Genomic DNA, 26,017 nt, shown 5'->3' with positions numbered 1-26,017 from the left:
GAAAGTGGATATCAACTAACTACCTTCAATCTTCTCCATGAGAGTGGTATGTGCAGGCTGCTTCTAGTCTACCATCTTGGCCTCCCTTGGAAAATACCATTAATAAAACCATAAGAAAGGCCAGTGCGGTGGCTCACACCTGTAATCCTAGCACTCTGGGAGGCTTCAGGGCTGCTTGAAGTCAGGACCTTGAGACCTGAGCAAGAGTGAGACCCCATCTCTACTAAAAATAGAAAAAATTAGCCAGGCATGGTGGTGCATGCCTATAGTCCCAGATACTCTACTCAGGAGGCTAAGGAAGGAGGATCACTTGAGCCCAGGAGTTTGCGGTTGCTGTGGGCTAGGCTGACTCCATGGTATTCTAGCCTGGGTAACAGAGCTAGACTGTCTCAAAATAAATAAATAAATAAATAAATAAAAAAGAAAATCATAAGTAAGAGTAAATATTTTATTATTGATTAAGTGCAAGTGTATCATCTAAAATGAAGAAATGTGGTTTAGCATACAAATATATATGTAAAAAATGTCTTCTCTTTTTAGTGGCTTGTCCAAATAATAAGCCAGCCCTACCTGTTATTAAATATAAATAGGGCTAATGTCCAAAATATCATGGTTGATATTTAGTCTGTTGCTAAAAAACAAGGAATAAACAATGGGAAGACAATATATATATGTGTGTGTATGAAATATGAAATATACATAATGGATATAGAGTGATTAATTAATCCTTCAACATGTTTGAATAATATAGAAGAGTTCAAGAGTTCATCTGAAGTTTTCCAACTCAAAGCTAATAATTTAGTGCTCTGTTGGTTTTGAAACTAGAAAACTGCTTTCAGTTCTACTAATTAGGCCCTTTGAAAATTTTTTCCTCCAAGCAAACAGCTTGTTTTCTTCCATCATATCCTGCAAACTAAATACTTCTTGTTGCAATAAAGCTTTAAAGTTACATGACTTCAGGCAATATTGTTAAGAAAGATTCAAAACAAAGTCTGTTAAGCAAAGGTGAAAAAATAAAGTTCAGTAAAACCTGCTAAGCACAATAGTCTAAGGAACATAAAAATTAATATGAAATGGGTTTACATTTTCATATTTGGTGAAGCCAGTTTTACATTTAACTATAGTATGAGTTATTTTACCTAAACTTGGATGTTTTAAAGGTAATAATCCCTTTAAATATTTTTCTAATGTGGTAGTTCCTGACATAAGCATCTGAGAAAAAACTGCACTTATTTCTATTGATATATTTTCACTGGATTTATACACTTTATTGAAGAAATATGATAACATTAATAGATATTCTAGAGACTGTGGATAATACTTATAAACTTGCTACTTAAGGAATAGAAACATATAAAGCACATTTTAAAATAAGATAAATCAAATATAACTTCTCATATTTACACTATGCTTTTTCTTAATTAACATATTATGGAACTATTATTAAATTTGTTGCATTTTATATTTTTTAAAAATTCTAAATGCCTATAAGATATTAGTAAATGTTTTTGTTTTTGCTGGTGTTTTTGTTTAATTTCCTTTTATGTGGATTTTCTACATTTTTCAAAAGATATTTGACTTAGTACTAAGCATGTTTTTAAAAACCCTTCATAGTTATCCTTCCCTCTACAGCTGGTGTATGTGCATTGTTTTTAAAACAAATAATAAACCCAGCCCCTTGTATAGCAGCATCTTCCTAAAACATTTAAACATCTTAAACGGTATTACAGTAATAATGTCTATATTTAAATCCTATTAAAACTGTCACATAAATTGACCCTTGAACAGAATGGATTTGAATAGTACCAGGTCCACTTATGCACAGATTTTTTTCAATAAATGTTACACCAACTGTGCCTGTCTCTCTCGTCTCCCATTCAACCTCCTCCACATCTTTTGCCCCTAGCACCTCTGAGCAAAACCAACCCCTCCTCTTTCTCTTCCTCTTCAGCCTACTCAATGTGAAGACAATGAGGATGCAAGGCTGAAGACTTATATGATGCTGGAGTCAGGGCTTTCAGTGTACCTATCATCAGAATAATGTACATTGTACCCGATAGGTAGCTTTCTATCCCTCACACCTCTCCTTCCCAACCCCCTTCCTTAGTTTTCAGTGTCCATTATGCCACTTTATGATCATATATACCCCTCATTTAGTTCCCACTTATAAATGAGAACATGTGGTGTTTGTTTTTCCATTCCTGATATACTTAATGATCTCCAGTTCCTTTCAAGTTGCCACCAATGACACTATTATATTTGTTTTTATGTCTGAGTAGTATTCCATAGTATAAATACATAACATTTTCTTTATCTGCTCATCAGTTGATGGGAATTTAGGTTGATTCTATATCTTTGCAATTGTGAATCGAGCAGTGATAAACATTCTCGTGGAGGTGTATTTTTATAAAATGACTTCTTTTCCTTTGCGTAGATACCCAGTAATAGGGTATGAATGGAATGGAAGGTTTAATTTTCATTCTTTGAGGAATTTCCATACTATTTTCCATAGAGGTTGTATTAATTTACATTCGCACCAACGGTTTATAAGCTTTCCTTTTTCAACACATCTGTGCCACCATCTATTGTTTTTTGACTTTTTAATAATGGCCATTCTGACAAGGGTAAAAGGGTATCTCATTGTAGTTGGAATTTGTATTTCCCTGATCTGATTTTTTTTCTTAGAGCACAGCAGTTTTGAGGGTTTAAAAATATCTGATATCTTGTATTATTCAACTTTATTGTATAATTTAAAAATTAAGTTTCTAATTTCATCTTTTAAAACATGTAGAGATTGCCAAGTTGACAATCTAGATAACAACACAGAGAAGTGTAGGTTAAAATGCATAGAAAAGCCCATAGATATAGGCTATTGAACACTTAAGGCTTGATAAACAACCAAATATATAGGTAGTTCAGCAGCCATCTGAAGCCATTCAGTGCTTATCTGTCCTTAACACTATACTTAAAACATTGCCTTTTATTTCTTAGTCCAAAATATATTGTCAAAATGCATTGAGGTAATTATTTCATTTCAACTTGATTTCCAAAGTTACAAACAAGATTTTGTACCTAACCCAATATAGTCCTTTGAGAAATATCAGTATAAACACTGTATTTTTTAGTTGTATGGCCTCTACATATGTACATTTAATGAAAATAAGAATATATTTACTTTGGGGAGGCATTGAAATTATGAAAATTATAAAAGTCAGAAAAATAATTCACTATGTCATGTGCTTTTAATTTGTAAAGGCATTTTCTTTTGTCATTCTTAGTATATCAGTATTTTAGACAATTTTTAATCAAGCAACTCTTAATGACAATAATGATGTATTTATTATGCTTGTGCTGCTTTTCCTTCTGCACCTAAGCAGGACATAAACTATTAGTACATATTTTATCGCAAAGAATCTCAGAAAAATTTTTATTCAGAGTGTAATTTGTGTGAGATTGCTCTCTTGTAGTTAACTTTTCGGAATACTTTTAATTTTACTTAAAACTTTTATATGGATGCTCTTTCTCTAAACTCAGTTGAGATTTGAAGTAATCATTAGGAAGAGGAAAATAATAGAAAAGTAAGATTATGATTTCTATATATATATAGCACTTATGCACTGTGATTAATTTAAGGTTGGGTCTCTAGTGAAAAAAGTATAAATGTAAAATCAGTATTTTTTTCAATAAACATTCAATTCTCAAAAACTGTATAAATTGGATTATAAACTGATTATATTTGGAGAAAATGTATGTTAAATGCAAAAAAAAAAAAAAATGAAATTGGACCCCTACTTCACACTGCATACAAAAATCAACTCAGAATAGATTAAAAATCTAAATGTAAGAGCTAAAACTATAATAATCTTAGAAGAAAATATAGATGTAAATCTTCCTGTACTTAGACTAGGCAATGATATCTTATATTTGATACCAAAAGAATAAGCAAAAAAAAAAAAAAAGAAAAAGAATAGATAAATTATATTTTATCAAACATATATATTTCATATATATTGTATATATATATCTCAAAGGACACTATAAATAAATTGAAAATTCAACCCACAGAATGAGAGGAAATATTTACAAATTATCTGATAAGGGGCTAGTATGCAGAATACATAAAGAACTCTTTCAACTCAAAAACAAAAACATATGATCCAATAACACATGAACAAAAGGTTAAAAATAGGCATTGCTTGAAAAAAATATACAAATGGACAATAAGTATAAGAAAAGATGTCTAAACTCATCAGTCATTAGAGAAATGCAAATCAAATCCACAGTGATATAGCACTTAACAGGTCAGTTACAATGAAAAAGATAAACAACAACAAGTTTGGGTGAGAATGCAGAGAAATCAGAACCCTCATGTGCTGCCGGTGAGAAGGTACAATGGTGCAGCTGCTGTGAAAAATAGTGTGGTGGAGCCTCAAAAAGTTAAATATGGAGTTTTGTTATGATCTTTAATTCCTCTTCTAGATACATACCCTAGGAAATGGAAAATATATGTCCACATAAAAACTAGTGCATGGATAGTTGATTATTAATAACTATTATTAACAATAGGCAAAAATGTATAAACAACTCAAATGTCCATTAACTGATGAATGAATAAACAGAATTTTATTTCCACAGTTCTGAAGGCTGGAAGTAGGAAAATAATGTGTTTTCAGGGCCACGCTCCCTCTAAAGTCTCCAGAGGAAGGTCATTCTTGCCTCTTTCTAGCTTCTGGTGAAGCCAGGCATTCTTTGGCTTGTGACAACATAACTCAAATATCTACATCTTTACACAGCTATCTTATCCTTGAATGTCCCTGTCTCTTCACATCTATTCTTTTTTATAAAGATACCAGTCATTGGATTAGGAGACAACTCTACTCCTATATTGTGATAGTTAAGTTTATGGGTCACCTTGATTAGATGACAGAAAGTCCAGATATCTGGTTAAACATTATTTCTGGATGTGTCTGTGAGGGTGTTTCCAGAAGAGAATAGCACTTAAATTGGTGGATTTATTAAAGTGAATTATCCTCCCCAATGTAAGTGACCATCATGCAATCCATTAAGGGCTTAAATAGAACAAAAAGGTGAAGGAAGGGAAAATTGCCCGGCTCTCTATTTGACTGCTTGAGCTGACACAGCCATCTTCTCCTGCCCTCAGTGCCCATGGTGCTCAGGCCTTCAGACCCAGACTGAAACCCCTCGTATTACCCTGGCAAAAAAGAGACTTTCAAATATATGTGTAAAATAAATAATAATAGCTAACATGGATTGCTATGTAGTAAACACTGTTTCTACAAAGATCAATCAAGTAAGATAGATAAATAAATTTCAAATGTATATTTCATGACACTAATCTGCGATGTAGGTACCATTATTATTATTCTCATTTATAGATGAAGAAATGGAGAAGGAGAGGAGTTAAGTAACTTGCCCAAGGTCACACACCTAATAAACGTAAACAACAGAGCTGGAATGTGAAGCAAACCATCTGATTTCAGGACCTGTGCTCTTGGCCAATTCAAAATGCACCATATTTCAGTGGTTGCATTTCCTTATGGGAATCTCAGGTTGGGAGTTTGTATAAGAACAGTGACTCAGGCCAATTAAAGATCTCAAAAGAGAGGGAGAGGGAGGGAGGGAGGTGGTGAGGGAATATGGAAGAAGAAAATATAGAGAAATTTGGCTGCCTCAGCATGTGTAAGTAAATTATTTCAGTTTTATTTTGTAACAGGTACATAGGTTTCCCCTTTTCTATTGTGGAGCTGAATTCAGAGAAAGACTCCTTTCTATCCAGTGGAAGGAATATTTTACTGTTTGTTTTTCAGTAGCATGAAACATATTTTAATCATTTATTTGAGGTGCCCAGGTATGCCACATGATAAATCAGCTTTGATCATCCTCTAGGACTTTGTAAAACTCACTCTTTATTCTTCTCCTTGATTTTTAGGCCTGTGGTAGTTCAGCATGGTGTTCTTTAAAAGAGTGGAATCCTCCTAAGATCACATCTGTTCACATCACTTTCTCTTTTTTTAGAGTTGCTAAACATAAAATATTTGAATATGAATTAAGACTCACAATATTGTTTTAAAAGCAAAATGCATATTTATTTTCTGCCTATTAAACTCCCTGTTTAAATTTATCATTTAAGATTACTTAAGTGATAATTTTTTTAAATGCTTATCTCTTTACATATAAATATGAATGACAACTTTGGATTATAATTCCCTAGTTCTCAAATATTAATGAGAATCTAATGGAAAGAAATTGTGGAAAATCAATAGAACTGTGACCAGATTTTCTATTTAATATATATGTGTGCTGAAAAATAAAATTTCTATAAATAAGAGACTTAAATGAAACATTAAAGCATGTCAAGGCTATAATTTTATTTTTCCTATGTTTCTTTTATCATTTACCTTTTATTTAATCACAGTATGGTATTTATATAATATACATTGATACAAGTAAATATTATATAATGTTATCCAAGTAAATACAAGTGTGTATGTACACATACATATACCATATAAGTAAAACTTGTTAATATACTCCATGAAATTCTACCAAAGTATATTTTTATTATATAAATTTGTGGTATACATATGATCTTTTTATATACATGTACATAGTGAAATGGTTACTGCAGGTAGGCAATTTAACATATCCATCAGTTTTCATAATCATCTTTTTTGTATGTGTATTTGTGGTAAGAGCACCCAAAATCTATTTTCTTAGCAGATTTTTAATGTACTATACAATAGTATTAACCATGGTCCTCCTAGTGTACATTAGTTCTTTTGACTTAGTTATCCTACATAAGGACAAATTTGTACCCTTTCACCTAAATCTGCCCATAAATGAAATGTTTATAGTTTATCCAAAATGAGAAGTAAATGCTTATGGTTGAATGTAAATATTTATATTTTTTGATACTTATGTTAATCTTGTAACAATTGGACCAATATGGATTCTCATTGCATTCTTTAGTCATATGGCAGAGACAACCAATATCTCTGTACCAAAATGAATTCTCCCTTTCACTCATAGTGCAAGAAACACTATTTCATAGTTGCCCAATGGCACTGTATTTTAAAATCTTCCTTTAACATTTTAAGCTATTAAGGAAAAAAAATATTCTGGCACTTGTTAAAACAGCAATAAAGAATTTACTAAAGACTGTTGCAATAAAAGTATTGCAATAGGGGAGAGGGATGAGGCTCAACTCCAAATACAACAAGGATAAGTGCAGATTTATAGTCAAGGAACAGGGTGAGAGGGTGAGTGGATAGAAAATTACTACGAAGCAACGTCAAGGGTAAGGGGATTCTTGTTAAACTGATGTGTTAATAATATGATTCTTGCTAAAGACAGGCCAATGAATTAGACATAAAAGGTAGAGGATGAAGAATCTAATCATGCAACAGGAGTAGGGGATTCTCACCAAACTGACTTAACAAGATCCTTGCTAAGACTGGGATAGGCAGGCCAAACATGAGAAGAAGGCTAAAGCCAAGGTCTTGTTAAGAAGAGGGCTCCGAGGAGTCTGAAAATAGTTTGGCTAAGGAGAGAGTCTTTGTCAAAGCTAAGTATAGCCTTGCACTGCATAACAATGTTTTAGTCACTGATGGATCATGTCTATAGCAGTGGGCCCATAAGATTATAATGGAGGCATCACTATTGCCTAGTGATGTTGTAGCCATTGTAAAATTATAGCACAAGGCATTACTCACGTTTGTGATGATGCTGGTGTAAACAAACCAATTGAGCTGCCAGTTGTATAAAAGTGTAGCACATAAAATTGTATACAGTCATAATACTAGATAATGTTAATAAACAACTGTGTTACTGGTTTATGTATTTCCTATACTATACTTTTCATCATTATTTTAGAGTGTACTTATTTAAAAAAAGGTTAAAAAACTGAAAAATTAAAAAAACTTTTAGAATAAGTATATAAAAAAAGAAAATGTTTTTGTAAAGTTATACAATGTGCTTTGTGTTTTAAACGATTATTAAAAAGAGTCAAAATGTTTAAAAATTAAGAAATTGTTTGTTGTTGTTGTTGAGACAGAGTCTCACTCTGTTGCCCGGTCTAGAGTGCCATGGCGTCAGCCTAGCTCACAGCAACCTCAAACTCCTGGGCTCAAGCTATCCTCCTGCCTCAGCCTCCCAAGTAGCTGGGACTACAGGCATGCGCCACCATGCCCGACTAAGTTTTTCTTCCTTCCTTCCTTTCTATTTAAGAAAAATAAATATATATTTTCTTTAGAAAAATTATAATAGAGTCATAAATTTGTGGAATAAATTCCACAAAGAATATGTTTTTTATCTTCCATGAAATGCTGTGACAAATAAAATAACTTGTCAGAAATTCTGTTAACTGCAAAAATATTTATTTATTCTGATACTGTTTCCATTTTAGAGATAAACAGAATTATTGACAGAACTTGATGTTGTTAGTCATTTTTTAAAGCACATGGAAAAATTATTGTATGTTATTACTGACAGAGAAAAAACAATTTAGTATGGTTATGTTGTCATTTCTTCAAATCATTAGCTTCTGATGTAAATTTGTTTAAGCAAGATGAATTTTAGTTCTGTTCTATAGGCACTTTTGAATATTTTATTTTCAGACAAAAATGTAAATGACGTATTTAAAGGCATATCTAAAATCTTTTTAAATACCTTTGGGGTTGATGCTTGAAAACATGAAATTATTGATTTGCCTACAGAAATAAATTATTTAAAATTATATCATAATTTATGAAATAAGGAGAGCTTATTCTTAAAATGGTTATATTTTAAAATTTTTCAAATGTTACACTCAGGTAATGAGATAATAATCTCATTTTATGAAAGTAATTACATTTTCACTTGTTTAATCACAGAGTATGATTTTGTTTGTTTTTATTTTTATCATTGGAGCACTTAGTTTATTAAAAATATGTGTTGGTAATGAGCATAACATTTTTTTCTTTTACTATATTTAATAAAATATAATTAACTTGCATTTTTACTTCAAGCTCAAATTAGGTATCTATTATAAAACCAATTATCTGCAAGAGAATTCTAAAATATCTCCTGGGATGTTTCATTATTTATTTTAAATAAATAGGAATTTTATTGAAAGGTGACAGTACATATTATGTAACCAGTATCTTCCTTTTCCAACCTCATCCCCAAAGATACACCAGGATTTGCACACACCCAGAGAGGTGGGTGGTTTCTTGAGCCTCTGGGCAGCCAGTGTGGCATGAATGATGGCAGCTGTGATGTCAGGATGACCCTCTTGGTCCTGAGGGGTGCTTGCTGGTGTTGGCAGTGGCCAGTCTCTAGGCTCTTATGTGGTGTGTGGGGATGAGTGTTCTCCGTAATGCGGGTGGCAGGCGGAGTGAGTCTGTGTTCAGGTTCCCATGGGGAGCACACTGATGCCAGAGGTGGTAGGATGAGAAGAATGATCCTCTGGTGGTGTGTTCAGGCACTGGGGTCGGGGCAGTACCAGGATGGGCCGGTCTGACCGCAGGCCTCTGGTGTTGTACAGGGGCATAAACTGTAGAAGCCAGGGTGGATGCAGATAACCTGATCTCAGGGCTCATACTAGAACACAGTGACCCTCCTGTTAGTATGGGTGGGGTTGCTATCAGCAGTCCCCTGTAGACAGCTTTCAGGCATCGGTAGTGCCTTACAGGAAGCTCTCAGGCTCTAGGGGTGCACAGTTCATCTTCAGCAGCAGCAGCGGTGGCTTTAGCAGTATGCATAAGGAGTCTATGTTAGGGATGTGCACCAGCCAGAGGCTTTGGTCCTATGGTGAGTGGAGTTAATATCCACTAGCCTGAACAGGGAGCTCTCCAGTTCTGGATACCACTTGTTTGGGCTGCTGGCTGTAGCAATGACTGGTGTTGTGGGGCTGGGGGGATCCTGTCCTCCTTGAAATGCTAAGCACAGAGACCTTGCTGCCAGTGGGGTGAAGGTCACTGCCCACAGCCCCTTACCAGCGGCCGTCTGGCTTGCATGCCTCAGCCTCCAGTGGCAGCAACAGCAGCTGTGTCTACAGTGGTGTGAAGAGGGCAGGGAAGAGATTCCGCTTTCTACACACAAGCCAGAGCACAGAGGCTACTCTGCCAGTGTGGGTGGGGTCACTGCCTTCAGCCCCAGAGTCAGCTCGCAAGCTTGCCTGCCTGAGATCCCAGTGGCAGCAATTGCTGGGGCAGTGTGCAGAGAAGAGGAAGGGATCCCACTCTCCGATTGTGAGCGCAAGCTCCGAGTTTATGCTGCTCCTGGGAATAGAGTTGCTTTTCACAGTCGTAAACAGGGAGCTCTGGGAGTCTGGAAAGTGTAGTCTCTGGTTTCCTTGGTCCTGGGGGCTGTCTCATTCATGCCTGCACCATCCTTTCCCTGGGCAGTAGTCCTTGGCGTGGGCTACAGTACTGGGGACCTGGCAGCGCCTTCAGGTCCAGCCAGCACTGTGCCACTGTAACCTTCCAGGCAGACACTGGGGGATGTTAGTGAGGAGATAGATACGAGGGCTGTGGTTCCCAGGGCTGGAAGCAGTCCGGTGATGGCTCTGCTCTCACAGTGGTACAGTGTTGCAGCTACTTAAATCTTAGATAAGTGTGTGACCCAGCACGATTTCCCTGTCTGGGACAGTGCCCTTGTGGGACCTCCGTATTACCGCCCACACGGTCTCAGTGCTTGTGTGAGCAGAGGAGCTCTTCCATGGTTAGAATTGCAGCCGCGCCCAGTGAAGAAATGGCTGGCGAGGTACTCTCATTTACCCTTTCCCCACAGGGCTTCCAGGTGATCGTGACCTAGCTGCCCACTTGCTCCCTTCTCCTTTTACACCTCAGGTATTTCCCTGACTTCTCTGCTGAACTCCAGTGTTCTCTTCTGGATGTTCTATTTAAGATGTGATTATCTGTTTGAATTTTGGTTTTCTTTCTGGAGACGGAAAGTGTTCAATGTCTCTAGTCAGTCATCTTAAACCCTCCCCCCTGATCCCACTAGAATTGGCTTTTGGGTTTGGTTTACTTTCTCAATTGTTTTCAATTTCTTTGATTTTTGTTCTAATTCTTATTACTTTTTTCCTCTACTCATTTTATGCTTTATTAGCTCTTTTTTCTCTAGTTTCCTAAGGTGATCTTTTTACATACTCCTTCTTTTCTAACGTATGTATTTAATTGCGTAATTTTCTTTCTAAGCACTGTTTTGTTGCATCCTACGTATTTGGTGAAGTTGTATTTCAGTTTCAATTAATTCACAATGTTTTAAAATTTATTTTGAGATTTCTTTTTTTGACATATTTGTTATTTATTGTTTCTTGTTTAGTCTCTGCTTAGTTTGAAATTTTCCAACTATTGGTCAGTGATTTCTAGTTTAATTTCATTTTGGTCTGAGAGCATTTTTTGTGTACCTTATTTGTGTTATGGCCCAGAATGTGGTCTATCTTAGTGAATGTTCATGTAAGCCTGAAAAGGACGTGCACTCTGCTGCTGCTAGATAGAATAGTCTATATTTTATAAATGTCAATTATATCAAGTTCATTGATGGTGTTTTTCAGGTCAGTTGTATCCTTACTGATTTTCTGCCTGCTTGATCAATCAGTCACTGAAAAAGGAGTGTTGACTTCAGTAATATATAATAGTAGACTTGTCTATTTCTCCCTTTAGTTGTACCAAATTCTGGCTCATATATTTTGACCGTTTATTGTTACCTGCATACACATTCAGGATTTCTGTCTTTTCAGAGAATTGTTCTGTACGTTATCAGGCAGGGCCACTATTTTTCCCAAATAATTTCCCTTGTTTTGAAATCTGCTTTGTCTGATTTTAGAATAACTACTCTAGGTTGGTTTGTTGTTTTTTGTTTATATTTGTTTTCGTTAAGGTTAGCATTGTATCATTATCCATCCCCTTACTTTTTACCATTCAAAGTCTTTACATTTTACACATCTTTAAATAGACAATGTATAATTGAGTCTTCTTTATCCTTTTTAAAAATCCAGTCTGACATGTTCTGTCTTACAAATGGTATATTTGGATCCTTCATACTAAAGTGATTGTTGAAGTAGATGGATAAATATATACGATGTTTATAACCATTTTCTATTCATTGCATTATTCTTTGTTTTATTTCTTTATTTTTTCTATCATCTCTGATTTTAATTGTGAGTTATATATAATTTCTATATTATATGTATGACAATACCAAAATCTATGTTATATTGGAATATGACTATGATCTCAGCTTTGTTTCTTTAGAATGTGTTTTTCCTGCCTTTTAACATCCTCTGTAATTTTGGGTTGAAAGCCAAATTTAATGTGTCAGGTAGTAACTGAGGTTACTAGGTCTTAGTGTGATATTTTACATAAATTTTTCTAGGAGTTGGCAGTGTTCATTGATTATTATAGCTATGTATTCTAGAGGCTTCACATTCTCTAGAATTCTTTTTATCCTCTCTTTTGTCTTTGGACTTCCATAAGAATCTTTTTTTAAATAGATTCTGTGTCTTGCACTTTTTTTAGCTTTAATTCCCTTTATTACAATAAAGCCCTGTTAGTGTGACAGTAAGGTGTGAGGGAAGTATTCTAAAATTTTATGATTAAGTCTCAGTATTTTAATTAAACTTGTCTTTGGGCTGTTATATTCATGAATGTTTTATCTTTTTTTTTTTTTCCTTCACTTAGATGAGAACTGAGGAATAGAGGGCACTGAACTCAGAAGAATGTCCTTAGCCCATGTGTAATAAGGCTTGGATTATATTTTACCTTGGGAAATATACCCTTTTAATGTAGAACTCTCTGGGCATATTTCAATATGAGTACTTTCCCAGTACTTTTCAAGAGACATTGGGAATTATTCTGGGCTCCTCACAGTGGGAATCTTGTGGGATTCCTAAGGGATAAACCCATAAATATGTGGGCCCTCTAAGATTGAGTTCACCTGTAGTTTCTTAGTTTCAGTCTAGTCCTATGGTCCCCAACCCCCAGCTGCTGTGGACCGGTACCAGTCCGTGGCCTCTTAGGAACCTGGCCGCACAGTAGGAGGTTAGTGGAGGGCAAGTGAGCAAAACTTCAACAGTATTTACAGCTGCTCCCCATCGCGCACATCACCGCCTGAACTCTGCCTCCTGTCAGATGAGCGGAGGCGTTAAACTCTCATAGGAGCGTGAACCTTATTGTAAACTGCACATGTGAGGCAAAGGCATCTAGGTTGCATGCTCCTTATGAGACTCTAATGCCTGGTGATCTGAGGTGGAGCTGAGGTGGTGATGCTAGCACTGGGAAATGACTGCAAATACAGATTATCATTAGCAGAGAGGTTTGACTAAACAAACAATATATGTAGCACACTTGAATTATTCCAAAACCATCTCCTCAGTCTGTGGAAAAACTGTCTTCCATGAAACCGTTCCCTGGTGCCAGAAAGATGAAAACTGCTGATCTAGTCCACAGTCTCTAGCAATTTGTCAGAATTACAAATTAAGTATTTTTACTTTTATTATTTTATAACTCCAGTTGATGGAACTTCTGCTCTAGGTTAAGACCTTGGATGTGGCTGTTTTGATTTGCCTGTTTGTCCAGAATTTATAATGGTGGTTTGCCTTACAACCTCTGTTTTCTAGTGGGTACAAAAATGTTGTTAATTTTTAGTTGGTTCTAATAATATTTTTTGTACACATGGGAATGATGAGTTCCAGGTTCTTTAGATATTGGAACTGAATCTGAAAGTCCAACTATGTGATTTTTAATTTGGAATTTATAAAAATCTGTCAAAATTAGTGAGACATTAAAGAGTACACGATAATACAACCAAAACAAAGTAGAAAGAGAAAATAGAAGGAAAAAAAAAACTATAAAAAAATCTAAATAATTAGGTTCATCAATCATGGACTTTCAAATAGCTGTGCTTTATATAATGAGAAAATTTAAATAAAAGCTTGATAATTTTATTAAGGAAGCTGATGAGTGCTTTAATGGGAAACAAGAAACAATGGTAACAAACAAAATGAAAATTATAGAAGTGATTAAACAATACAGAGCAAATTACTTAATTGACAGGTTTAACATTAGTTTAAAAGTCATGAAAAGAAAGATGAACTGAAAAAAGTCAGAAAAATATTCAGAATGACACATAGAATAAATGATAAAGAAAAAATCATAGTGAATAATGAAGAACATCTATGGTGAAAAGGCTTATATATAAGCATTTTAAGTCTTAGGAGAGGATGAGAACTAATAATGCAAAAACATTATTTGAATAAATAATGGGTGAGTAATTTTGAATATTAAAAAAGAATTAATCCACAAATTCAAGAATTCTCACAATTCCCAAACAAGTATGTACTATAGTCTTTTTTGTTTTAAAAGAGCAACAGTGAAAGTGGCTCACTTCTTGCAAAACAATAGAAGCCAGAGGACAATAAGTTGATATATTCAATTTCTTGTGATTACCCTGCAATATTTTTCATTGCATATGTTATATTTTACTTGTTTGCAGTGGCAGAAATACATTTTTCTAGTTCATCTAAAAAGTATTGAAATATTTATTATGGGTTGAAATAAAGAAAAGCTAAATATGTAGAAATTTATTTGTCACTTTGATTCTGTAACTTAAAACATAAAGTTATCCTTAGAAAGCACATTTCCACTTACTTTAACTTTCAACTGATATAGTAAGGTAGTAAAGTAACAATGTATATATTAGATCAACATTAAAGAGGGTATAACTGCCTCTTAAAATGGAGTGAAAGCATATTTTAAATGCATGTATGTTTCAAGGTGCATTGTGAAATGATGAAATATAAAATACATTTTTATGCAGAATAATTAAAATGATAATAGCTATTTGAAAATTACTGAAGAGCTAATTGACATGAAATATTGGTAGAAGCTCAGAATAGATTGATTAGATAAGGGTAGCTAGAAAATTGCAATATAGATTCTAGAAAATTATTTTAGTATCTATGATTTTATACTTTGGATTTATTGTATGGGAACTTTAAACACAAGATATCATCTCTCACATCATTATTAACTTTTTACCAAGAATAATAAAGTTCCTTGTTTTGAAATGGCAAATTAGATTTCTTAGAATTGATGATTATAGCCTCTCTGCTAGGGACAATTACAGTTTCAATAAGATATGGAAGGAACCTCATGGCTCTGTGAGCTAAAGTAAGATAGTTTACTCAAGCAACATCTGAAGTTTCACCTTCATAAATATCAACATTAATGCCATACTATGGTTAATATTATCCGGGAATATATATACTATTTCCTTTTTACAGATAAGGACAAATAAAGAATCCAAGATTTTCAGATAATTAAATTTTCTATGGAAAGATCACTTATTCAAAGACTTGAGGTTCTGTGTATCTCCTTCTGAGCTTCCATTTGATGGTGTTTTCCCTTTCTTTTTGAAGTTGTTTAATTCCTCGGATAGCCTAGTATATCTGGGGGTTAGCATAATTAATCTCTTTGATTTACTTCACTTTTTCCAAAATCATATTAGAGTCTATAGATATGTCTTTCTAATAGCAATCCTATGCCCACATAAAAGCTACATTTTTAATATGAGATAAAAAGGTATTTTGCAAGAAGTGCAAGGTTTTTGAGCCTTCTGGTGTAGCCGTCACAATAGCTTTACAGATTTCCTTTCCTTTTCTTTCTTTTTTTTATTTTTTACAACTATACTTAAACTGGATTCATTGAAAAGGTGGGTAACTGCAGCTGCAGACTTCAAGATTGAGTATGTATCAAACAAACCAACTTTTTCTTGCAATGTTATCACTTTTCTCTACTTCTTGGAATCACTTCCGGCATCACTAGTATGATCACTAGTATCACTTCCAGCAGTTTGTATGAGTCTCATGGTGTTATTCAAAGTTTACAATAATGCTCTGAACACAATGAAAAATATGCGAGAGCCAGAAGAGATTACTTTTTACTGTGATAAGCAATTTCCTGGAGAGGTGAATGGCTCATGTAGAGATGATTAGTGTCACAAGGCATTTTTAGCAGATACAACACTTAAGCTCACTGCAATAGCTACAGGAGGTGGCTACAAAATTATTACAGTAGTACAGTATATATGATAATTAGTTTTATGCAGTTATGATTTAATATTGTATCTTTACATTTGTTTACATTTCTCTCTGCTATAAATGGAACCATATACAGTCTGTAAGTATTTAGGTGCATAAATCTGATAGACTCTAACCTTTTATAACTGATTTGTGTATATTTTATGGTAGTATATGTTAAAATAGATAATCATCTATATGTATTTTATGTATTAATGGTATGCTTTTTTCTTAATTTTCATCTGTGAGCTTTTTCAAATTGTTGCTAATATCTCCCCAAAATTCCAATATGTTTTTTGAAAGAATCTGTTTATAAGTGAACATGCACAGTTCAAACCCATGTTGTTCAAGGGTCAGCTGTACTGGCTTATATGACTTCTTTTAAATTTCAGTTTTGCTCATAATTTTGTATCCTATCCAAAACATTTTTATCCGTAAACAATAATAATGGCTAACTCCAATTCTGAGTGCATCACAACCTTTCAATGTCAGATAACGCACTGCTTAGCACTGCTGTCACGGGTAGACTTTACAGCTGTTTTAGTGCCCTGGCCACCTAGTCCCCATACTCCCCTTGTCTACTGGTTCTGGCTTCTGTCTTTCCAGCAAACTTCTCGCTTGAGATAGCAATCATTTTTACAGTCAGTCTCTCAGGGAGACATTAAATTTAGAAAGCTAGATTCCTAAATAATGCATAGTACTGATCTTTGTTTAGAGATATAAAGTTACTCTTAAACATTTCACATAAACTGTCATTAAATTAAAATATGAGGTTATATTTAAAAATATTTTATCAGATGTGTTTTTATTCATGTATATGTGTATATATAAACATATATGTATAAATATGTATAATATATTTATAAATATGTATAATAGGAATCAGTTTTTACTTCAGGCAGTTTGTAAATTTACCATTTGTGTTACCTGTGACCATAATGGCAGGAACAGGAAAGTGGCATATATGATTCATGGGGTATTTTTAGTAACTTTCTGTGTTTGGATTTATGAGATAACATCACTTTTCTAATCAGTTTATGTAGTTCTATAGTGGATTATATTTTTAATCTTCATTCCAGACACACAAAAATAAGCAAAATGTTTTCAGTAAATAATTTCCCATATTTTCACTAATCTCTGTCAAAAACAATCACAACATAGATAAGAAAAATAAATTTTATTCAGTGTCTATCTGGTGTTCTGTCCCAAATTCACTAAGCAGGATTATTGATACATTCCTCAGAATTATAAAAATTTATGGCAGTTATGACTATTTCGATAAAAATTACTTTAAATTATAAGTATCATTTTCTAGATTTATACCTTCTATCTAAAAATGAGAATTTCAAATATGTGTACATGGGTCTAAATTTATTTACCTCTCATAAGAATAATTTAAAAATTCTATGTGTGTGTGCGTGTGTGTGTGTATCTTGCTAAAAGAAAGAAATTGCTAATTTGATACTTTAGGTTGCTCTAAAGGAATGTAAGAGATTTTTCCTCCATATAGCAGTGATGTCTGGGTAGTCAGTGGCTTATCATTAGAATAATTTTAATTTCAAAGTAGACTAATAGGAGTTGACTGATGTCTGCCTGTGCACATTCTCAAGTGATAATAAGTATAGAATTACTTGTTGGTGGAGGCTTATGTCGTAAGCTGACTGTCTAAGTGATGAATATATAATGAAATTACACAGAATTGAGACAGATGGTTCTAGCTTTTGATAAATGTGCATACTTTCATAATCAGATAATAAGTCTGTTGCCTGGAAGATCAATTGGGATATAATAACTTTGAAAACTAAATCATTTCATTGTTTGGCATTTATGAGACATGGTAAAAAGCAAATTCCATTTTAATTTACTTAAAATATTGCTTATTGTCTTCCTAAGCACTTGTTTAAAAATGGAAAAGCAGATATTGCCATTTTGTTTCCTTCTCACATAAAATTATTTGTTTTGCTATATAGACTTTATAAAAATCATTTCAAAACAACATTTTGTAGATTGATGGCTTTTCCTGGGTAAGAAAGAGGAAATAAAACAATATATAAAGTATTTAATGTCAAAATATCAGATGTTAATGTTATAAAAAATGAGAATAAAACTATGAAATTTGAGATTTTTAATTTTCTTTATATAAATTTATGAATTAAAAGCATATAGGTATGTGTGTTTATTCTGGGAAGATGTTTGGATACTTGGCATAATATTATTTGCATATTTACTTATGAAGCATTTTCAAATAAAATTCACATACAAAATTTTAGTAAGAAAATATTTGAAATATACTGTGTTTATATGATTAATAAATCTAAGCAATAAGCTTAAGATTTTTTAAGAAAATGCTTTGCATTTAGGCTAATTACTTATGAGATATAATTTTAACCTTTTTATATAGCAATAATGCTATAAACAACTTGCAAAGAGAAATTTATTTAATGATTCAACATTATTGTCAATGACATTTAATATTATTCCATAAACACTGACTGACTTTTGCTATGTTTTGATAAGAGTTGGGATTGCAAGGGTTATTTACCTGTTCCTTTTGTTTAGTACTTTATTAGACAATCTCCACTTTATTTAGTTATTTTCAATTTAAAGAAAAATAGGATTTAGTAGAAATGCTTGTTATTCAAATGAGTTTTAGGAACCAGACTGGAAAATGGTATAAATTGACTTTACTTATTTCTAATGAACATCAAATTGACAAGATCTAAGTGCTGGTTTATTACTCTAACACTCTTTCTTTGTTAGGATCTTGCTGTTATTCTCAACATCAAAATTCTATTCTTTGAAATGTCATTATTAAATCCTGGTAATTCAAACCAAACAGATCTTTTCTCAGATCACCAATTTTATTTTTCTGGGAACAAAGTAATAGATATGGATATTTAGTTTTAATTCATTAAATTTTAAGCTTCGGGAGTACAGTCCTTCTTAAATTAGGAAACAAATAATCTTGATAATAGGAAAAGAAATAAAAAATATGAAAACATCCTTTGCATTACTTAAGCTGATGGTAATGGTAGACATTAGACAGAGTTGGGGGTAAGAGGGGTTAATAGATGCATTTATGTTATGTTATAGAATGTGAAGAATTCTGAAAAATGTTTTGTTTCACCACACATTCCCAAAGAAAGATACCCCTGTTTCAGAGTAGCTCTATGTCTAAAACAGTATTCTGTTTCTTATTTTTCATGAGTTCTAAGTAGTTACTTCATGTTTAGTAAGATCTTGTGATGAGCATTTGAAATGGTATGAATTGCTTTTACATTAATGTGATTTTTCTTCACATCTGTATTAGTTTCCTAGAATACCACCCGTTACTACCAACTAAGTGGCTTAGAAATGTATTGTCGCACAGTTCTGGAGGCTGGAAGTCTGAAATCAAGGTGTTGGCAGGACCGTTCTCTCACAGAAAACTTGAGGGCAATTCTTCCTTGCCTGTTGCTAACTTCTGGTATCTCCAGACTTTCCTTGGCTTGTGCCAGCATAGCTCCAGATTTTCCAATGTTGTTCTCTCTTTGCTTGGTCCACCCTCTCTGCACGTCTGAGTTTGTGTTCCTAATTCTCCTTCCGTAAGGACACCAGACCTATTGGATTAAGCCCCACCCTAAGGACCTCATTTTAACTACATCCTCAAAAATCTTATTTATGAATAAGGTCGGATTCTGAGGTATTGGGGGTTAAAACTTCAACATATATTTTTGGGAGGACACAATTCAACCTTTAACGGCATTCAATAATTTAATCCTAAAGATTTACTTCCCTCCCCTTTATTTCTGCCTATATCATTATTCTGCTGTTGACTTCATGCATTTACTAGATTCTCTACTCCCTCCCCAAAGATAGAGTTAATATTGATTAGTATTCATAAGCCTTAAAGCAAATGTAATATAATATGACTTCTCATTTGTTCTACCAGATGCTTTTCCCAATGTCTGATTCAGAGTTCTCAAAAGATGATGAAAGGGTACAAACCTCCTTGAATTTCCAATAAAAAACTTTATTATCAAATTATTATGCACATTGATATTTTTAGTTTTCAGCTGAAAACTCTTTAAGATAGTATACTCATTAATTTTTAGGTAAAAGATACTTATTTTCTACTATATACTCTAGTACCTGAAATGGTGGTAAATAAAGCAGAAAAGACTCATAGCCCATGGTGATTAGATTCTAATCCTGCATAGCCAGAAAATCTAAAAACAAACAAATGTATTAGACTGAAAAGTACTAGGAAAGAAATAGATGAATGTAATGAATGGCAAAAGCAGCATTTCCTGCTTTTCTTCCTAAAAATCCTTCATAAAACAACAAAGGAGAGAAACTAACGAAAACATAAACCTAATATGAGCAAAACTCATGTAATTGCAAATTGCAAATTCAGTGAAAGCACAGCCAAAAGCAGAAGGTTGTTGGGCAGGGTTGCACAAGAAATAAAGTAGAGACAGAGTTCTTGGTTTTAGATCTCAGGAAAAATCTGCTAAGGGAACTGAGAGCTATAATTAAAAATCAAACTCTTTCAAAAAAATTTAAAAAAGAAAAGCAAAGAATAAAGAAATAGTCAAAATATGATAACTCGTTAAATAATGAAAATACTATTCAACCTGGTAAATACCTGACTCTGTAAATATTAATAGAATAGCTATGATTTTGGCAAGCACCACATTTTAAACTTTTTGTTTTTATTTTGGTCAATGAAATAAGGTAGTAACTAGATATTTTACAACATAGTGAATTTAACTTTAAAAGAAGGTATTATTCTATAGGTCTGCAACTCCAAAGTCCTGATCTGAGTCTCTTCTGAGATCCAGTATGCATAGCCTACCTCACATCAGACACCTTAACTTCTCTCTATATGTGCACAATTTTATTTTTCTATCATCGACTCTTGCTTGTCACTGTTTTCTTCCATCATGACTGTGACTTGTACTTCTCCTACCACAGTATCTCGTGTCTCATTCCATATCAAAATCTTTTAAATTCTGCTTCCAGTGATCCCTGCTTCATATTCTGAGGACTTATTAGTTCAAATTAGTGAGAAATGAATAGATTTCTCAGGTTATATTTTTTTGAACCAAGAGACACCATAATTTATGGGCAACTGATTAATTTCTTACTCATTGGGTACGGTATAAACCCTGGTTGATTCAGTTTCTGCTAGTGTAGGTAAGAGTCACCTAACATTAAATAAACGTAGAAGGTAACACAAACATGTACATTAACAACACACCTTTACTTGACAGCATACACACTATTCTTCTAGTTCTTAGAACAGCAAAACTTCACCCACTCATGCATTGCTAGTGAATCTGTAAATTGCCACAACTTTGTGGATTTGGCAACATCTACTAAAATTACAAATGTATATTACCTCTGATCTAACATTTCTACTTCTAGAAGTCACTGTACATACAACTGCCCATGTGAAAATTAGTATATAGATGTTTCAAGCATAGTTTTTAACATCAAAGTTTGGAAGTGATTTAAATTTTCTTTGATCAATGACTCATTTAATATTATGCTACAAACATTTAATGAAATATTCTGCTTATACAAAATACATTAAAGACTCATTTTATTTTGATATAACATTTTTTCATTATGTATTAAACAATACAGCTTATTGTATAAATTATGGAAATATATATCTTTTGCTTGTATAGGTTCAAAATATTTCAGATATAAAGAAAACGTCTAACATTTGTCACTCTTGGTTGTCTCTTCAGGTGACTGGGAGACAGGTGTTTTGAGAATTTTTTAATTAAATTTTGAAATTTTGAATTTTAAGCTCTCTGAATGTCCTGTCCAAACCTATATAGATAAAAATAAAACAAAATCACCATATTTTGTGAGAAGTGTAAATTATAGGAAGTTCAAAGACCATTTAGAAAGTTCTTGAAATCTTGAGAGATGATGATGCTTTGGATTAATGGGCAGATGTCAGACATATTGCAAGTAAAATTTATGCTATTTGTTTAAAGACTGGCTATGGGGGAAAGTGCAAAAATGTGAGGGCCCAAGTGTAACTCCCAGAGCTTTGACTTGACGAGCAGGACAGATGATGGCACTCCTTGTAGAGATTGGGGAAACTGTGGGGAGATAAGTGTGGTAGAGGGGATAGAATAAGAGCAATGTGAGTGCCTCCTGAGAGATTAGAAACTGCCTGTGGAAGAAATTGCATTCAACTATAAATGTCCCACTCCAGGACACTATGACAATAAAATGAGCAGACCAGTCATGCTCCAACTTTCATGGTAACTGAGGTTCTGTAGAGTGGCACTAAGGAGAGGCTGTTAGGGAAAGCTTTTTGAGGAAGAACACTGGGGCTGAGAGAGAAGATGTGTGGAAATTGACTAGAATTATTAGGACTTCTGTTTCAAAAGCCCTTCAAGGTAGATAAAGAGAACAATTAGGATAGAATTGAAGAAGTAGGCAGGAGCTAAAACATGAAAGGTCTAAGAATCATTAAAAGATTAAAACTGGGTTTTAGTTAATATTAATACTTTAAAAATTAACTACTAACAGATACTGGGGGATAACATACCAAAAAATGTTTATTCTTCTTCTTAATGAAATTTTACTATTTCAAAAAGCTTTGTGTTATTTTTACTTAATAGACTGATTTTCCTTTGATAACCACTTCACAGAAAAAATTATGTCATAAATAGATACAGTTACTGCAGTTTTATAGCACAGCAGTTCCCTCGACATATTTATTGTTTAAAACATTGCACTTTAAAATACTAACATTAATTTTAAATTCAAATGATACACACATGACAAATGAATTAAATTTTCTATTGGAAATGTCAGAATAGGGTGGTATTAAAGTGGCAGTTATAAGAAGAAAAAACTAATTTAGTTAAGAAAATAGAAAATGCCTCTATGATATAAATGATAAAATGGAATGTCTAATGCTCATGCTGTGCACATTACATAGGTATTTCCTCTTAATGCCAAGTAGTAGAGCAAACAAGGCATTTTATTGCATATTTTTCTACATTTTGTCACACGGTGGCCATTTATATCTATTTTTAATTAAAATGACACTAAGCAGTCCCATTTTCTGTTATACAATAGTTGATAGTAAAGATTTCGTATAAAGCATTTCACCTTTTTTTTTTTTTCCATCTTATTGTTATGGGGGATACAGAATTGCAGGTTACATACGTTGCCCATGTACCGCCTTTCCCCCCAAGTCAGAGCTCCAGGCATGTCTGTTCCCCAGATAGTGCGCATTGCACCCATCATGTAGGTATATATGCCTCCCTTCCCCACCCCTCCTTCCCGAGTCAGCACCTTCAAGCGTTACCATTCCCCAAACGGCGCGCAATGCACTCATTGTGTAGGCATACACCCATCCCGCATTTCACCATTTTTATAGACTCAATTATATAATAGGTACTAATATGTCCTAGTGTAAAAATAATGATGCATTTTCTAAATACTTCCAAAAGAAGATACCAGTTTGGAACTTAATTATATACTACCATTTATTGTTTTTTAATTCATTTATACACTTGTGATTTGTCTGACCAACAATTTTGAAAACTTATGGAGTAGGATTACAAATAATTCTTCCTTTGGATATTTACCAATGATATGTTGAAATAAGGTATCTAGAGATGCTTACAGAGAGGAAGAATGCATCTCACTCACATGCATGCATGCTCTCACTCTCTAGCTCTCTACCCCAAGTTTCTTGTTTTATTTATAATCTATTTATAAAATATGATTACTAATACCCACTTCCTAGGTGTGGACATCTTAGTCCATTACTGGGTTATTATGCATAGGAGAATTCAATTCCATTTTATTGTTCTATAATTCTCTTATTTCTAAATCTTTAAACTACAGATATAAGTAATATAAATAAATATTTTCTTCAAGGTACCTATTCCCTCAGCTAATAATCACTTAATGTACATTGAACATACTTTCCTAGGACTACCAGAACAAAGTACCACAAACTGGATGGCTTAAAACAACAGAAATTTATTCTCTTACAGTTTATGGTGGAGGCTAGAAGTTCCAAATCAAGGTGGTGACAAGGCGCTGCTCCCTCTAAAGACTCTAGAGGGGGATACTTCCTTTTCCTCGCTCCCGACACCCCGCCAATCCCCTCAGCTTCTGATAGCCCCAGGCACTCTTTGGTTTGTGGCGGCATAACTTCAATTCCTGCCACCATCTTCATATGCCTGTCTTCTGTCTGTGTCCAAATTTTCATTTTCTTTAAGGACACCACTCATATTGCATTAAGGGCTCACCTTACTTTAGTATGAATTCATCTTAACTAAAATCATCTTCAATGACCCATTCTCAGATAATATTATACTCACAGGTACTGGGACCTAGGCTTCAACTTTTAGGGAACACAATTCAATGCATAACATGCACCAAAATGCATAGAAAAAACAAAAGAATATAAACGTTAGATACATTAGGGTATGACTGTGAAAAAATTTATTGTTTAAATAGGAATGGGATTTTCATTACATGTAAGATTATACTGTAATTTTTATTACATATACTAGCTGAAGTTATCCTATTCTAATGTTAATAGAAAACTAATCTCATTAATCTACATTAAACAATGAGACGGTTCTTTCATGTCAAAGAAAGGCTCCTATACCCTTAAAATGGGAATTTTTATGCCTCAGAATTGGTACTGACGCTGATAAGTGTCATACACTCCACACACCCTAAATAAGTACCCTACAATTCATGTGAGATTTACTAAAATATCAAGATACTCTGTCTCTTGTCACATCATTATCTATCTATCTATCTGTAATTTATCTGGGATGAACAAGTTTGTTAAAAGAGGTTACTTTTTAAAATAATTGTTGTTATTTAATAGATTTAAGGGCCACAGCTGTTTTTTTTTTTTTGTTGTTGTTGTTGTTACAAGGAATAATTGTATAGTGGCAAAATCAGGACTTTCAGTGTGCCTGTCACTCAAATAGTGTACATTTCACCTGATAGATAATTTTTGATACTTCACCTCCCTGCGAGCCCTGCATTCTGAATCACTAAAGTTCATTATACCGCTCTTTGTGACCATGTGTAACCATTGTTTAGCTCACACTTAAAGATGAGTACACATAGTATTTGTGCTCCCATTTCCAAGATACTTCACTTAGGATAATAGCCCCCAGTTCCATCCAAGTTTCTGCAAAAGACATTATTTCATTTTTTTTTATGGCTGAGTACTATTCCATGTTGTGTTTGTGTGTGTGCGCGTGCGTATATACACATCACACTTTCTTTATCTGCTCATTGGTTGACAGGCACGTAGGCTGGTTGCATATCTTTGGAATTATGAATTGTGCAATGATAAACACATGAGTACGAGTGTCTTTTTGATATAATGACTTCTATCCCCTTGAGTAGATTCCCAGTGGTGAGATTGCCAAATTGAATGGTAGGTCTATTTTTAGTTCTTTTGCGTAATCTCCATACTGATGGGCCTATTATACTGCATTAAAGGAACACAGATCTAAATAACATACAATGTATAAATCTTTTCTGGAAAATATTTTGTGCTGAATTCAGGATTCTTTTCCTGACTATATTGTTTAGAATGCATAATACTAACAGTACCTTTTTCTTGTCACTACTGTTCGTTGCAACTGATCTCAAAGAAGTGTTTTTGGAAACGTGTGTGTTTTCCGTTAAACTACATTTTGCTCTTGTTTGTTCTAGGGGCTTTCTAAAAAATTATGCCTGTGGTAAATTGCATAATAGTACAGGATTTGGTGGCCAGTTGATCTTTATTTTGGGACTTTTTTCATGTACTTTTGAAGTAAACTCTACACAAAAGAGTTAAGTAGCTAAATTGACTCATCGTGTATACTCTATGTACAAATCAAATATTCCAGCCTCAAATATATCTTTTCGTGATTTTATTTGTTCAAATTA

The sequence above is a fragment of the Eulemur rufifrons genome, chromosome 24 (assembly GCF_041146395.1).
Source record: "Eulemur rufifrons isolate Redbay chromosome 24, OSU_ERuf_1, whole genome shotgun sequence".
In the NCBI taxonomy this organism is placed as follows: Eukaryota; Metazoa; Chordata; class Mammalia; order Primates; family Lemuridae; genus Eulemur; species Eulemur rufifrons.
This window is presented reverse-complemented; position numbering follows the sequence as displayed.